The sequence below is a fragment of the Rutilus rutilus genome (genome assembly GCF_951802725.1).
Source record: "Rutilus rutilus genome assembly, chromosome: 11".
Lineage (NCBI taxonomy): Eukaryota > Metazoa > Chordata > Actinopteri > Cypriniformes > Leuciscidae > Rutilus > Rutilus rutilus.
The window spans coordinates 29,317,145-29,332,660 of NC_140216.1; the positions used below are offsets into that span (position 1 = coordinate 29,317,145).

At 38.7% G+C, this 15,516-nt stretch overlaps 2 long non-coding RNA genes and 1 gene segment (V, D, J or C); 2 read left to right on the plus strand and 1 right to left on the minus strand.

Moving 5' to 3' along the window:
- The first annotated feature begins 214 nt into the window (after positions 1 to 214).
- On the plus strand, positions 215 to 2,794 carry LOC311299405 (immunoglobulin kappa constant-like). The segment is given in 3 exons: positions 215 to 386; positions 759 to 854; positions 2,271 to 2,794.
- A 5,880-nt stretch (positions 2,795 to 8,674) lies between these two features.
- Positions 8,675 to 14,685, minus strand: LOC311299407. Of its 3 annotated transcripts, XR_014629117.1 has the most exons (4): positions 14,444 to 14,685; positions 13,853 to 14,274; positions 9,271 to 10,780; positions 8,675 to 9,175 (listed from the first exon to the last, which is right to left on the minus strand). It is a non-coding gene; the product is annotated as an uncharacterized lncRNA (long non-coding RNA). The 3 variants fall into 3 exon arrangements; XR_014629116.1 differs by lacking the exon at positions 13,853 to 14,274; XR_014629118.1 differs by lacking the exons at positions 13,853 to 14,274; positions 14,444 to 14,685 and adding an exon at positions 10,943 to 11,007.
- LOC311299406 lies at positions 11,030 to 12,800 on the plus strand. The gene is made up of 2 exons (XR_014629115.1): positions 11,030 to 11,320; positions 12,255 to 12,800. It is a non-coding gene; the product is annotated as an uncharacterized lncRNA (long non-coding RNA).
- Positions 14,686 to 15,516: the final 831 nt, after the last annotated feature.

The window sequence follows — 15,516 nt, forward strand, 5'->3', positions numbered from 1 at the left end:
TACATAAAAAAGGAAAAATATATTAGGAAAATATATGCATATATTTCTGTTTCATTACCTTGGATGCAGTAAATTGCCCAGATGAAGAGAATCATATTGGCGTCTGTATGTGGACAGATCTTGTATGTTAAAATCGTTCACAGGACTATAAACCCTTGCAGAGCACTGAAGCATGAGCTGCCAATGCAAAATTACATTACAGTGGAAAAACCCTTCCTGAACTGAAATATCATATGATGATGGGCATTGTAATATATGCATATTTTAATTATGAGTTTAATTTAAACGTGCGTGGCGCTCTCAGAATAATCTGGAGGTTTTTGCAGTGAATGAGAATTAATTATTGTGGAGGATTTTTGGTGGAGGAACCAAACTGAGTGTTGAAAGTAAGTGCAGAATAAAATAAGAAGATGAATAAACACTAATGAAATGTGAATCTGAATAGGTTGCATCACTGTTGCTTTTATTACTGCATTAATACTGCTTTGGATTGTAAATTAAAGCTGTATAAAAAGTTTAAATATTATTATTTTTTTGAGTGAAGTAAATGATTAAGAGAATCAAAATATAAGTTCACATGAAAGTGATTGATGTAGGCTACATATTTAGTTCTTAATTAGTTCAATAGTGTTTGTATTAGTACTAATAATGATTATTTTTCTTAGTAAATTTGGGAAATTATCCAAATTAAACTGGTTTAATTTGTTTGTTTGTTTACTTTGCTATTAGTTATAAAAGAGCAAACTGGTTATTGTCAGTGTCAGTTTTAGTGCAGGAGGTTTTTGTACAGCCGCTCATTGGGTTTGTATCACTGTGGCGCACGTTCGGTGGAGGAACACGACTCTCAGTTGGAAGTAAGTAAATCTCTTTCTGTTTCAAAAAATAAATATGTATATATTTATAAAAATACATTATAATTGTTAATAAATATTCTTGACTATATTTATGTTTAAGATAATACAGAAATATATTTAACTTCTGTTTCAGGTGTTAATTATTACTGTACTGTAATTATGTATGCACTTAAAAAATATAAATATATAGCATATTTTAGACTTGATTATAATTCTGAATGTGTATTCCTAGTTAAAAATAAATATAATAAAATGTATCTGAAATACATTTATTTTATGATAATTACACTACAAATACATTTATATTTATAATATAAATATCCTACAATTGAACTTGTACTATACTAAACTGGTATACTTAAAGTCTGCTAAATCGGAACAACTAGTTTTGTACTTAATGCACTTTATTTATCCATATATTATATTGATTGTGCTAAAGTGGAACTAGAGCAAAAATACTTTAGGTATACTTTAAATATCTTGCATTTAAATAATCGTACAGAGATCATACTATCCTTAATAATTGTGAAACACATTTTAGACTTAATACTAAGAAATGTGCATTGTGCAAGAAGTACAGATAAAGTTTAATATCAATATTATATTAATATCAATAAGTCTCATGCAATATGTCAGTATATATGTTAATGGATTTGTAGTATTCTTAATATGAAATAAATGTATTTTAAATACATTAGTGTTTTTCACAAATTTAATATTTTACTCTTGATTTTTTTTTAATGTTAAAACAAAGTAAATCATCTTCATTTTTGGGCTGCATAAAATACAAAATCATTTTCTTAATAAACTCTGAAATCAGAATAGATAAAAATGTAATATATACATTTTAGTCTGATATGTTATCTTTTTTTTAATATATATATTTTTATATGTACTGAATGCAATTACTGCATATTATTACTGAATATATTAATGTTATTACTCCAGTAGACTAAAATCAGAATAATATAATTCAGTAAAATGTGTTTTTACAGGCTGTTGCTCTTCAGATCTGCTTGATTAACTCTGTAACTGTTAGTACAGTAAATGTTCCCCCCAAAAAAGATCCATAATATTAAAATCCATAAATTATAGATATGTGTGATTGCTGGTAAATGTGTTTTTATGGGCTGTTGCTCTTCAGATCTGCTTGATTAACTCCGAATCTCTTAAAGAGAAGTGAAAGACTGATAGAGCTGTTTTTAAGAAGAATGAAACTCTCTCTCTCTCTCTCCCCCCCCTCTCTCTCTCTCTCTCTCTCTCTCTCTCCCTCTCTCCCTCTCTCTCTCTCTCTCCCTCCCTCCCTCTCTCTCTCTCTCTCTCTCTCCCTCCCTCCCTCTCTCTCTCTCTCTCCCTCTCTCTCTCTCTCTCTCTCTCTCTCTCTCTCTCTCTCTCTCTCTCTCTCTCTCTCTCTAGCTGCCACTCGTCCCACCCTCACGGTCCTGCCCCCCTCCAGAGGCGAGCTGCAGCAGGGTAAGGCTACAGTGCTGTGTTTGGGCAGTAAGGGATTCCCCTCTGACTGGAAGCTGAGCTGGAAGGTGGATGGCAGTAGCAGGAGCTCTGCTGTGAATCTGAGTCCCAGTGTTCTGCAGAAGGATGGACTGTACAGCTGGAGCAGCAGCCTGAGTCTCACTGAGAGTGAGTGGAGCAGAGCAACAACCATCAGCTGTGACGCCACACACACATCCCAGAAAGCAGTGACCGAGAGCCTGAACACACAGCAGTGTGATGCTGACCAGTGAAACACACACACATCACACAAAGACATAGATAGCATGCATTCATTCACACACACAAACTTACATAGGACTGTCCTAAATCAGTCAATGCTCAACAATTAATCTTTCGTTCTGTTAGTATAATGTTCAAATATTCTCAGCTGTTGTAACAGCAATGCTTTGTTGTTTTATTGCTGCCAAATAAAAGCATTTTGACTCAAATATGGTGTTGACTTTCTTGCTGTATTATAAAACAACCTACAATATGAAATCCCACTTTTTATGGATTTTTTTTGGGGGGATGTCCCTTATTGTGATGAACAGCATGAATATTAAAATAATATTTTAATACTGAAAATATCAATTACAGTAAAAGAGATATTTATGTTAACATGGCATCTTAATCGTATATTTAATGAATTTACATACATCTACATTTAATTTATAAAAATATATTTTTTAAAAAAAACCTCTAAAATAAGGTATTTGAGAAATCTTTTATACAAATTTTACACGAAATAGGAAAAAAGGTCTGAATTCTGACTCTCAAGATTTATGCATTTAAACAGGATGAATAAAAAAATTAAGGCAATGCACAAGAGATGAATAGGGTAAAAAAAAAAAAAAAAAAAACGAAAGAACTAATAGATTTCACCATATTGATTGATACATTACAGTAAGAATCACAAACATGTTTTATCTAGTTTTCTAACATTGTATGTTTAAATATACAAATTTTTCTTATGAATTATGCAGAAATCTGAACATTAGATAAAGTCAGTTTTCAAAATTGTGTTTGTCAGATTTTGTTGACATAGAGTCAAGACTTTGTATGTCGGTGTTTTTGGAAATCTCTTTTTATCATTTCAAAATTTTGATAATATCATTAACAGACGGATTTTCCGAATCCGGAATTTCATTTTGAGAATGGCCTTTAAAGATATAGCCTAATCTACAGACTAAAATAGATGAAGTGCAATAAATGTTTTTGCATGTGTCTTGCCTTAACTTTTGTCACAGAGTCATAGACAGAATGTGTAGATTGATAACCTATTCTGTTCACACTGAAATTTTTATTTCTCATTTAATGTAAATTAGTTTATTTACTGCGTGAGTAAATTCAATTGTGCCGTCTGACTGAAGGAAGTTTTTGTACAATGCCGTTTCGCTGTATGAATACTGATCCAGAATAAAACACCATAATAAAGGACTAGAATAAAGATCTTTTTTTTTTTTGACTACTTAAATTTAAATTTAAATTTAAACTGTAACTGTTGCTCAGCTGTTGTACAGGGCAACTACCCTGAAATGATTCTCATGTTCTCTGTAGCGTCTGACTGAGAGAGGTTTTTGTACGATGTTGTTTCACTGTGTGCACACTCCGGACCAAGCATAAAACCCCATACAGTAATAATCTCCTGCATCGTCAGGCTGGACTCCACGTATTTTCAGTATAAATTCATATCCAGAATTAGTTCCACTGAACCGGTTTGAAACTCCAGATGCACGGTAACTCGATTCGTAGATCAAAAGTTTGGGAGTTTTTCCAGGTTTCTGCAGATACCAGCTCACGAAATAACCAATTCCATTTGACGCAGTGCAGCTTATAGAGACTGAATCTCCTGCTTTAACAGACAGAGACTCAGGAGTCTGGACCTCTTGATGAGACACTGAGAGAGAGATAAAGGAGAGATAAAAAGGGTAAGTGTTACATTTAGAAAATGATTAGACATTTATGTCCTTTATGAAAACATTTGTATTAAAACAATTAAAACAAAGCACAAGAGAATCCAAAGCTTTACAAAATTAATACCAAACTTGGATAATGTATTTTAACCTTGAGCAAGCAGAGTCACTGTAGCCAGAATTAGAAGAGCCATTATTGTTTGGTGTGTGAGTGACTCTGGCGGGACTGAACACACACTGATCATGAGGAGTTTTGTGAGTGTAAACATGCAAAACACTCTCCACTCAACAGACTCCTGTCAGACACACATTCAGTTTCCTCCTGGATTTACATAATGTGATAAAACAATCAAACATGCATTTTTGCAGGATATTCTTCTATTGCTCTTAAAATAATTTTTGTACATTGAATGTGGACTTTCAGTGGAGGAACTAAACTGAGTGCTGGCCTGGAAGTAAGTGCAGAATGAAATAAGAAATTAAATATTATACTCAGTTAATAAAATTATAAATGTCAACCTGAAAAGAATCAGACAGCATTTTTTTTTTTTTTTTTAAGTAATCTTTTCATTATGTCCTCTAAAAGACTGTAAATGATCAAATAACCTTAATATTTCATTAAAGAAAACTAAATGATGGAGATGCATTCAAACATAAATCTACAGGAACTGAATGATGTACATGAATTTATCAATATCATTAGAAATATTGTATTGATTGTATTTTTATATTTAAAATTTAGTATTCTGATTATACAAAATGCAAAAGTAATTTATGTGATGGACATTTGGGAAGTTTCTAATTTTTCTGCTGTATCTTACATAAATGTGTATTATTAGATAGGAGACAAAGAGTCAACTGATGGTGTGTCAGCTCCATTTTAAAGGCAAACATTTTCCTTAACTTTCTATACATTTCACATTTAATTTAAAACACAATAAAAATTTCCCATTAGATATATTCTGTTTTAATTGGAATAATTTAATCAGAAAAATATATAAATATATTTCAAATATACAAATATATCTGTTACATGTATGGTGTTTCTGAGTTCTGTTTTTGTCTTTGATCATATGTTTTCCCGCCACTCCTTTGTTTCCATGGTTTCTGTCATTAGTTCATTTGTATCACCTGTTCTGCCCTCGTTAGTCTTGTCAGCTGTGTCTTGTTCCCTGATGAGTTTTCCTGTGTATTTAAGCCCTGTGTTTCCTTCAGTGTTTGTTGGTTCTCGTTTATATTACGTTAATGTATAGTGTGTGTTCTGCCCGTTGTTCCTGTGTTTTGAGATCTTTTGAATTAAACTCCTTGTATTGAAGAGCTCTGTCGTCTTCACCTTCCTCCTGCACTACACTACCGTAACAGAAGAACCGACCCAAAAACGACGATCATGGATCCAGCAGTGAAGATCCTCCTACTTTCCCAGGAGGATCAGTCCCTCGAGGCCCACACACAGAGGTATCTGGACTTACAACCTCATGTTCATTATGATGACATCAGCCTCTGTGTGTTCTTCCGGGCAGGTCTCAACGCTGAGACCGAAGCACGCCTGCCCGGAGATGGGCCTCGAGGGAACTTTATGGAGTTTGTGGACTGGGTACTATGGCACAATGGGTGTCCCTTCACCGTGTGCCCGCCAGAGCCAGAGCCCGTCGCCTGCCCGCCAGAGCCAGAGCCCGTCGCCTGCCCGCCAGAGCCAGAGCCCGTCGCCTGCCCGCCAGAGCCAGAGCCCGTCGCCTGCCCGCCAGAGCCAGAGCCCGTCGCCTGCCCGCCAGAGCCAGAGCCCGTCGCCTGCCCGCCAGAGCCAGAGCCCGTCGCCTGCCCGCCAGAGCCAGAGCCCGTCGCCTGCCCGCCAGAGCCAGAGCCCGTCGCCTGCCCGCCAGAGCCAGAGCCCGTCGCCTGCCCGCCAGAGCCAGAGCCCGTCGCCTGCCCGCCAGAGCCAGAGCCCGTCGCCTGCCCGCCAGAGCCAGAGCCCGTCGCCTGCCCGCCAGAGCCAGAGCCCGTCGCCTGCCCGCCAGAGCCAGAGCCCGTCGCCTGCCCGCCAGAGCCAGAGCCCGTCGCCTGCCCGCCAGAGCCAGAGCCCGTCGCCTGCCCGCCAGAGCCAGAGCCCGTCGCCTGCCCGCCAGAGCCAGAGCCCGTCGCCTGCCCGCCAGAGCCAGAGCCCGTCGCCTGCCCGCCAGAGCCAGAGCCCGTCGCCTGCCCGCCAGAGCCAGAGCCCGTCGCCTGCCCGCCAGAGCCAGAGCCCGTCGCCTGCCCGCCAGAGCCAGAGCCCGTCGCCTGCCCGCCAGAGCCAGAGCCCGTCGCCTGCCCGCCAGAGCCAGAGCCCGTCGCCTGCCCGCCAGAGCCAGAGCCCGTCGCCTGCCTGCAGGAGTCTATGAACGTCGAGACAGAGCCTTCATCTCCGCTGGTCCCGTCCAGCATAGTGCTTCCATCTCCGCTGGTCCCGTCCAGCATAGTGACTTCCTCTCCGCTGGTCCCGTCCAGCACAGTGTCTTCATCTCCGCTGGTCCCGTCCAGCACAAAGCCTTCTCCGTTGGTCCCGTCCAGCACAGTGTCTTCATCTCCGCTGGTCCCGTCCAGCACAAAGCCTTCTCCGTTGGTCCCGTCCAGCACAGATCCTTCACCGCTGGTCCCGTCCAGCATAGAGACTTCTTCACCGCTGGTCCCGTCCAGCACAAAGCCTTCTCCGTTGGTCCCGTCCAGCACAGATCCTTCACCGCTGGTCCCGTCCAGCATAGAGACTTCTTCACCGCTGGTCCCGTCCAGCACAAAGCCTTCACCGCTGGTCCCGTCCAGCACAGATCCTTCACCGCTGGTCCCGTCCAGCATAGAGACTTCTTCGCCGCTGTTACTGCACAGCTCCGAGCCCTCTTCGCCGCTGTTCCTGCACAGCTCCGAGCCCTCTTCGCCGCTGTTACTGCACAGCTCCGAGCCCTCTTCGCCGCTGTTACTGCACAGCTCCGAGCCCTCTTCGCCGCTGTTACTGCACAGCTCCGAGCCCTCTTCGCCGCTGTTCCTGCACAGCTCCGAGCGCTCTTCGCCGCAGTTACTGCACAGCTCCGAGCCCTCCTCGCCGCTGTTCCTGCACAGCTCCGAGCCCTCTTCGCCGCTGTTACTGCGCAGCTCCGAGCCCTCTTCGCCGCTGTTACTGCGCAGCTCCGAGCCCTCTTCGCCGCTGTTCCTGCGCAGCTCCGAGCCCTCTTCGCCGCTGTTACTGCGCAGCTCCGAGCCCTCTTCGCCGCTGTTCCTGCACAGCTCAGAGCCCTCATCGCTGCCCTGCACCGAGCCCTCTTTGACACCCGGGACTTTGCCCAAGTATTTTTTGGGGGGGGGCCATATACCTCTGTCCTGGCATTCTGAAAAAGATTCCCCGCCATGGCCGCCCGAGGGGGTTTCCCCGCCATGGCCGCCCGAAGGGGTTTCCCCGCCGTGGTCACACCCACAGCCTGCTCCGCCGTGGTCACACCCACAGCCTGCTCCGCCATGTCCACGCCCACAGCCTGCTCCACGCCCACAGCCTGCTCCACGCCCACAGCCTGCTCCACGCCCACAGCCTGCTCCACGCCCACAGCCTGCTCCACGCCCACAGCCTGCTCCACGCCCACAGCCTGCTCCACGCCCACAGCCTGCTCCACGCCCACAGCCTGCTCCACGCCCACAGCCTGCTCCACGCCCACAGCCTGCTCCACGCCCACAGCCTGCTCCACGCCCACAGCCTGCTCCACGCCCACAGCCTGCTCCATGCCCACAGCCTGCTCCGCCCTGGAGGCTTCCCACTGTGTCTCCCTTGCCTGGTCTCCCCTGTCAGCCTCCAGGGCGCCCACCCTCCCACCCCTTTGGATGTTATAGGCGCGAGGACGCGCCTTTGGGGAAGGGGGGAGTAATGTTACATGTATGGTGTTTCTGAGTTCTGTTTTTGTCTTTGATCATATGTTTTCCCGCCACTCCTTTGTTTCCATGGTTTCTGTCATTAGTTCATTTGTATCACCTGTTCTGCCCTCGTTAGTCTTGTCAGCTGTGTCTTGTTCCCTGATGAGTTTTCCTGTGTATTTAAGCCCTGTGTTTCCTTCAGTGTTTGTCGGTTCTCGTTTATATTACGTTAATGTATAGTGTGTGTTCTGCCCGTTGTTCCTGTGTTTTGAGATCTTTTGAATTAAACTCCTTGTATTGAAGAGCTCTGTCGTCTTCACCTTCCTCCTGCACTACACTACCGTAACAATATCGACAGGTTATTGGGAGGTCTGTGAATTTGGGAATTTTAACCCTGAGATATGTTAGTTTTCAGCTTACAGAGCACAATAACAAACAAACAAACAAATAAACAGATATTTGCATAACAAATTTAAAATAAAATAAAAAATAAATTATCTCTCTGGATTATGGAAATAGCCGACTATATGTTACAGGAGAAGGAGGATGGAATAGAAATTTAAATACATATATTATTGTTTACATGATTAATAAGCTTGTGTGTATTTATTCCACTTGCAGCTTCATCAGAAGATGTTAATAATGTTAGTAATCTGATTCTGAAGAAGGGAGGGTTTTTGTAAGGAGTCTTTTCACTGTGTGTGAACACATAACTATCACTGATCTTATGTTGACTCAGACAGTAATAATCTCCTGCATCTTCAAGCTGGGCATCACTGATGGTCAGACTGAAATCAAGACCATTTCCTTGTCCACTGCCACTGAATCTTGAAGGAATTCCTGACTTTTTGTCATTTGTATAATAAACCAAGAGTTTTGGAGCCTCTTCAGTTTTTTGGCTGTACCAAGACACATAATAACGTCCTTTAGAGTACTGGCCTTGCTCATTTTTGTAAACCACAGTATCAACTTTACAGTCAATAGAGACGGTTTGACCGCGCTGGACTGATTTAACCTCAGACTGAGTCACAACTATTTGTCCTAAACAACCTGTGTAGATAACAGCACAGATTATTATATAATATATATATATCTTATATTAATACTGAAATATATTTTAAAAAGTCACATGTAACTGTCTGTACCTTGCATGCTGTAGAGTGTCCAAATGATAAAGGAGATCAGAGTCATTTTGGCTGTTAGATCTGTTATCATGAAGAGAAGCTCAACGAAGAGTTAAACAGACTTATGAACATCTCAGATCACTGACGCTGTCTATGCAAAGCATCAAATATGACCAGAAGTGTCCACCATACTGGCAGTTTCCTGAAATCTGTTCCTTATTTTACAATTATGCAATTGAAGGCTGGACACATTTAGCATTTTATGCCCCTTATTTATCATTAAAGAGCCAAGCGGAATGAAGTGCAGAATGTGAAAAGAATGAAAAGTATTGTACTGAATATTTTTATGAAAGCAGAATTTTAAATGACATGCCATTGTTCTACTTGTAACTTACAATGTTAACATTACAATATACAGTTTATTTGATTTCCCCTGTGAGTGAGAAGACACTGTAAAAGTGATTCTGGATTGTAATGTGCAGAAGAAGGATGGACTGTGGAAACGTGATTTTGCCATTTAGTTCTTCATATATCAACATCTTGTTTGTCCTTGTTGTCAGTTAATTGGATTTTGGAGTGAATAGTTAAGTGTTATATTTAGGTTAAGGCTTGGACAGCAGTTTTATCAACCTATAATGTCCCTCTGTAAGTGTTGGATTGAGGAAATTATAGAATATTTCTTTGACACTCATTTTGTTCCAGGACCAACTGATACAAGAATATATCTTGGTATTTAAAGACATTCTCATACATGTATTTAAAAATGTATTCAAAGTTTCTGGTACACATGGCAAAAGAACATAAAATATATTTTTTCATGTTTGTTAATTACTTTTATAGTATAACTTTGTGGATATAAGTGACATGAACATCATATTTTAATATTGAAAGTATCACTTAAAAGAGAATAGTTTCAGTATAGATGGCATGAGTTCACATGTTCATATACAGTATAATATGATGTCAGAATGTGATGTATTTCATGCTGCATATAATAAAGCTTATAATTCCAGTCTTTAAAGATAAAAAACAAGCTTCTGTCCACAATTATGCTAATCTCAAAATGCCACATATTTATTTCTTATGAAATCAATAATGAAAATTTAACTGAAAAAAATGATTAAATAACTGAAAATAAAATCTTCATTGCTGCTTTAATTGTTAACAGGGAAACTAGCCTGAGTCTCATGTTCTCTACTGACTGAGAGAGGAATTTGTACAATGTTGTTTCCCTGTGTGAATACTGGACCAGTGTAAACCCCCATACAGTAATAATCTCCTGCATCCTCAGGCTGAACTCCACGTATGTTCAGTGTAAAATCAGGTTCATGTCCACTTCCACTGAACCGGTCTGGGACTCCAGATTGAAGTCGACTTGCTGTATAGATCAGGAGTTTAGGAGCTTCTCCAGATTTCTGCAGATACCAGCTCATGTCATCACCAACTCCACTGGTCCCAGTGCAGCTTATAGAGACTGAATCTCCTGCTGTAACACACAGAGACTCAGGAGTCTGGACCTCTTGATGAGACACTGAGAGAGAGATCAAAAACAAATCAAAAGAAGCTTGCATTCGCTATAGGCTACAACAGTTCAAATTAATGCATAGAAAATAAAACAAAGTACAAATTCAAAAAATGTTAACAAATAAATAAAAATTTGTATCATTATAATGTAGAAAACATATTTTTGAACCTTGAGCCAGCAGACCGAGTGTCCACAGCATTAGAATAAGAGACATCATTGTTGTATGTGTGTGTTGTATCAGTGGAGTTTTAAGCGCAGTGTTCAGTTAATATGCAAAACACTTTCAGATGCATCATGGAATAAACCTCAAAAAACAATCAAAATACATTTAGCAAGATTTTATTCATTAAAAATGTATTTCTTTTTTCAGCTGACTGAGCGAAACTAAACTAAGATAGAGTTTTAGTGTCAGTGTCAGTGTTAGTGTTGATGTTAGTGTAACTCTGTCAGTGTCAGTTTTAGTGCAGGAGGTTTTTGTACAGCCGCTCATTGGGTTTGTATCACTGTGGTACACGTTCGGTGGAGGAACACGACTCTCAGTTGGAAGTAAGTAAATCTCGTTTTATGTAAAAAATGAAACAGAATGAAAAGAACATGAGAGGATTTTTATTTTATTTTTTTAAATAATGACTAATATAAGAATAAATAATTAGAAAGTTTTAATCTGGTGTGACATTACCAAATAATTGTTTAACTTTCCTTAGCTCTTTATAGACCAGTTTAAACCAATCACTTTTTTATTAGTGAGCATTTTTTGTCTATCAAAATGGTAAATCATATTTGACAAAGAATAACTGTTTGTATTTTTTATTCATTTGGCATTAAATATAAAGTTGAGGTCTGTATAAGTCTTTCACTCTCCACAGATCGATTTAACAGAGGCAAACACGAAAACATTGAACATTTTGTTATGCAAAAAGTATCAATATAGATAGTAGAACAGCTTTGGTATCTTATTATTAACAGTTTGTAATTATTTTTAATAATTCTTGAATAATGAAAAAAGTTATTTTTAATGAAAACTTTTCAAGTCACATGAGACAGAAATGTCTTCATTTGCTGTTGCTTTCACTAAAAAAAAATTCTGTAACTGTTAGTACAGTAAATGTTAAACAATAAATTATTTAATAATTTGAAAAAAAAAAAAAAATAGATTCCCCCCCCCCAAAAATATCCATAATATTAAAATCCATAAATTATAGATATATGTGTGATTGCTGGTAAATGTGTTTTTACAGGCTGTTGCTCTTCAGATCTGCTTGATTAACTCTGAATCTCTTAAAGGGAAGTGAAAGACTGATAGAGCTGTTTTTAAGAAGAATGAAACTCTCTCTCTCTCCCTCTCTCTCTCTCTCTCTCTCTCTCTCTCCCTCTCTCTCTCTCTCTCTCTCTCTCTCTCCCCCTCTCTCTCTCTCTCTCTCTCTCTCTCTCTCTCCCTCCCTCCCTCCCTCTCTCTCTCTCTCTCTCTCTCTCTCTCTAGCTGCCACTCGTCCCACTCTCACGGTCCTGCCCCCCTCCAGAGCCGAGCTGCAGCAGGGTAAGGCTACAGTGCTGTGTTTGGGCAGTAAGGGATTCCCCTCTGACTGGAAGCTGAGCTGGAAGGTGGATGGCAGTAGCAGGAGCTCTGCTGTGAATCTGAGTCCCAGTGTTCTGCAGAAGGATGGACTGTACAGCTGGAGCAGCAGCCTGAGTCTCACTGAGAGTGAGTGGAGCAGAGCAACAACCATCAGCTGTGACGCCACACACACATCCCAGAAAGCAGTGACCGAGAGCCTGAACACACAGCAGTGTGATGCTGACCAGTGAAACACACACACATCACACAAAGACATAGATAGCATGCATAATCATTCATTCACACACACATACACACACACACACAAACTTACATAGGACTGTCCTAAATCAGTCAATGCTCAACAATTAATCTTTCGTTCTGTTAGTATAATGTTCAGATATTCTCAGCTGTTGTAACAGCAATGCTTTGTTGTTTTATTGCTGCCAAATAAAAGCATTTTGACTCAAATATGGTGTTGACTTTCTTGCTGTATTATAAAACAACCTACAATATGAAATCCCACTTTTTATTGATTTTTTTGGGACTTGTGTCCATTGCGATTATTGTGATGAACAGCATGGATATTAAAATAATATTTTAATACTGAAAATATCGATTACAGTAAAATAGATATTTATGTTAACATGGCATCTTAATCGTATATTTAATGAAATATTTTTTTTTAGCTACATTTAATTTATAAAAATGTATATATTAAAAAAACTCTAAAATAAGGTATTTGAGAAATCTTTTATACTAATTTTACATGAAATAGGAAAAAGGGTCTGAATTCTGACTCAAGATTTATGCATTTAAACAGGATGAATAAAAAAATTAAGGCAATGCACAAGAGATGAATAGGAAGAAAAAAAAACGAAATAACTAGTAGATTTCATCATACTTCCCCAGTTGATTGATACATTAAAAATCACAAACATGTTTTATCGAGTTTTCTAACATTGTATGTTTAAATATACAAAATTTTCTAATGAATTATGCACTAATTTGCATTTATTTCCAGAACAGAAATCTGAACATTAGATAAAGGTTTCAAAATTGTGTTTGTCAGATTTTGTTGACATATTAGAGTCAAGACTTTGTATGGGGGTGTTTTTGTAAATCTCTTTTTATCATTTCAAAATTTTGATAATATCATTAACAGACGGATTTTCTGTCTCAGTGCATGAGAAAAAAATCATTTTGAGAATGGCCTTTAAAGATATAGCCTAATCTACAGACAAAAATAGATGAAGTGCAATACATGTTTTTGCATGTGTCTTGCCTTAACTTTTGTCACAGAGTCATAGACAGAATGTGTAGATTGATAACCTATTCTGTTTACACTGAAATTTTTATTTCTCATTTAATGTAAAGGAGTTTATTTAGTGCGTGAGTAAATTCATTGTGCGTCTGACTGAGGGAAGTTTTTGTACAATGCCGTTTCGCTGTATGAATACTGATCCAGAATAAAACATCATAATAAAGGACTAGAATAAAGATAATTTTTTTTGACTACTTACGAATTTAAAAAAAAAAACTGTAACTGTTGCTCAGCTGTTGTACAGGGCAACTACCCTGAAATGATTCTCATGTTCTCTGAAGCGTCTGACTGAGAGAGGTTTTTGTACGATGTTGTTTCACTGTGTGCACACTCCGGACCAAGCATAAAACCCCATACAGTAATAATCTCCTGCATCGTCAGGCTGGACTCCACGTATTTTCAGCATAAATTCATATCCAGAATTAGTTCCACTGAACCGGTTTGAAACTCCAGATGCACGGTAACTCGATGTGTAGATCAAAAGTTTGGGAGTTTGTCCAGGTTTCTGCAGATACCAGCTCATGTCATAATCAATTCCATTTGACGCAGTGCAGCTTATAGAGACTGAATCTCCTGCTTTAACAGACAGAGACTCAGGAGTCTGGACCTCTTGATGAGACACTGAGAGAGAGATAAAGGAGAGATAAAAAAAGGGTAAGTGTTACATTTAGAAAATGATTAGACATTTATGTCCTTTATGAAAACATTTGTATTAAAAAAATTAAAACAAAGCACAAGAGAATCCAAAGCTTTACAAAATTAATACCAAACTTGGATAATGTATTTTAACCTTGAGCAAGCAGAGTCAGTGTAGCCAGAATTAGAAGAGCCATTATTGTTTGGTGTGTGAGTGACTCTGGCGGGACTGAACACACACTGATCATGAGGAGTTTTGTGAGTGTAAACATGCAAAACACTCTCCACTCAACAGACTCCTGTCAAACACACATTCAGTTTCCTCCTGGATTTACATAATGTGATAAAACAATCAAACATGCATTTTTGCAGGATATTCTTCTATTGCTCTTTAAATAATTTTTGTACATTGAATGAATGAGAATCACTGTGGACTTTCAGTGGAGGAACTAAACTGAGTGCTGGAAGTAAGTGCAGAATGAAATAAGAAATTAAATATTATACTCAGTTAATAAAATTATAAATGTCAACCTGAAAAGAATCAGACAGCATTTTTTTTAGAAAGTAATCTTTTCATTATGTCCTGTAAAAGACTGTAAATGATAAAATTACCTTAATATTTCATTAAAGAAAACTAAATGATGGAGATGCATTCAAACATAAATTAACAAGAACTGAATGATGTACATGAATTTATCAATATCATTATAAATATTGTATTGATTGTATTTTTATATTTTACATTTAGTATTCTGATTATACAAAATGCAAAAGTAATTTATGTGATGGACATTTGGGAAGTTTAATTTTGCTGCTGTATCTTACATAAATGTGTATTATTAGATAGGAGACAAAGAGTCAACTGATGAAGTGACAGCTCCATTTTAAAGGCAAACATTTTACTTTACTTTCTATACATTTCACATTTAATTTAAAACACAATAAAAAATTCCCATTAGATATATTCTGTTTTAATTGGAATAATTTAATCAGAAAAATATATAAATATTTTTCAAATATACAAATATATCGACAGGTTATTGGAAGGTCTGTGAATTTGGGAATTTTAACCCTGAGATATGTTAGTTTTCATCTTACAGAGCACAATAACAAACAAACAAACAAACAAACAAACAAACAAATAAACAGATATTTGCATAACAAATTTAAAATAAAATAAAAATAAATTATCTGTCTGGATTATGGAAATAGCCGACTATATGTTAC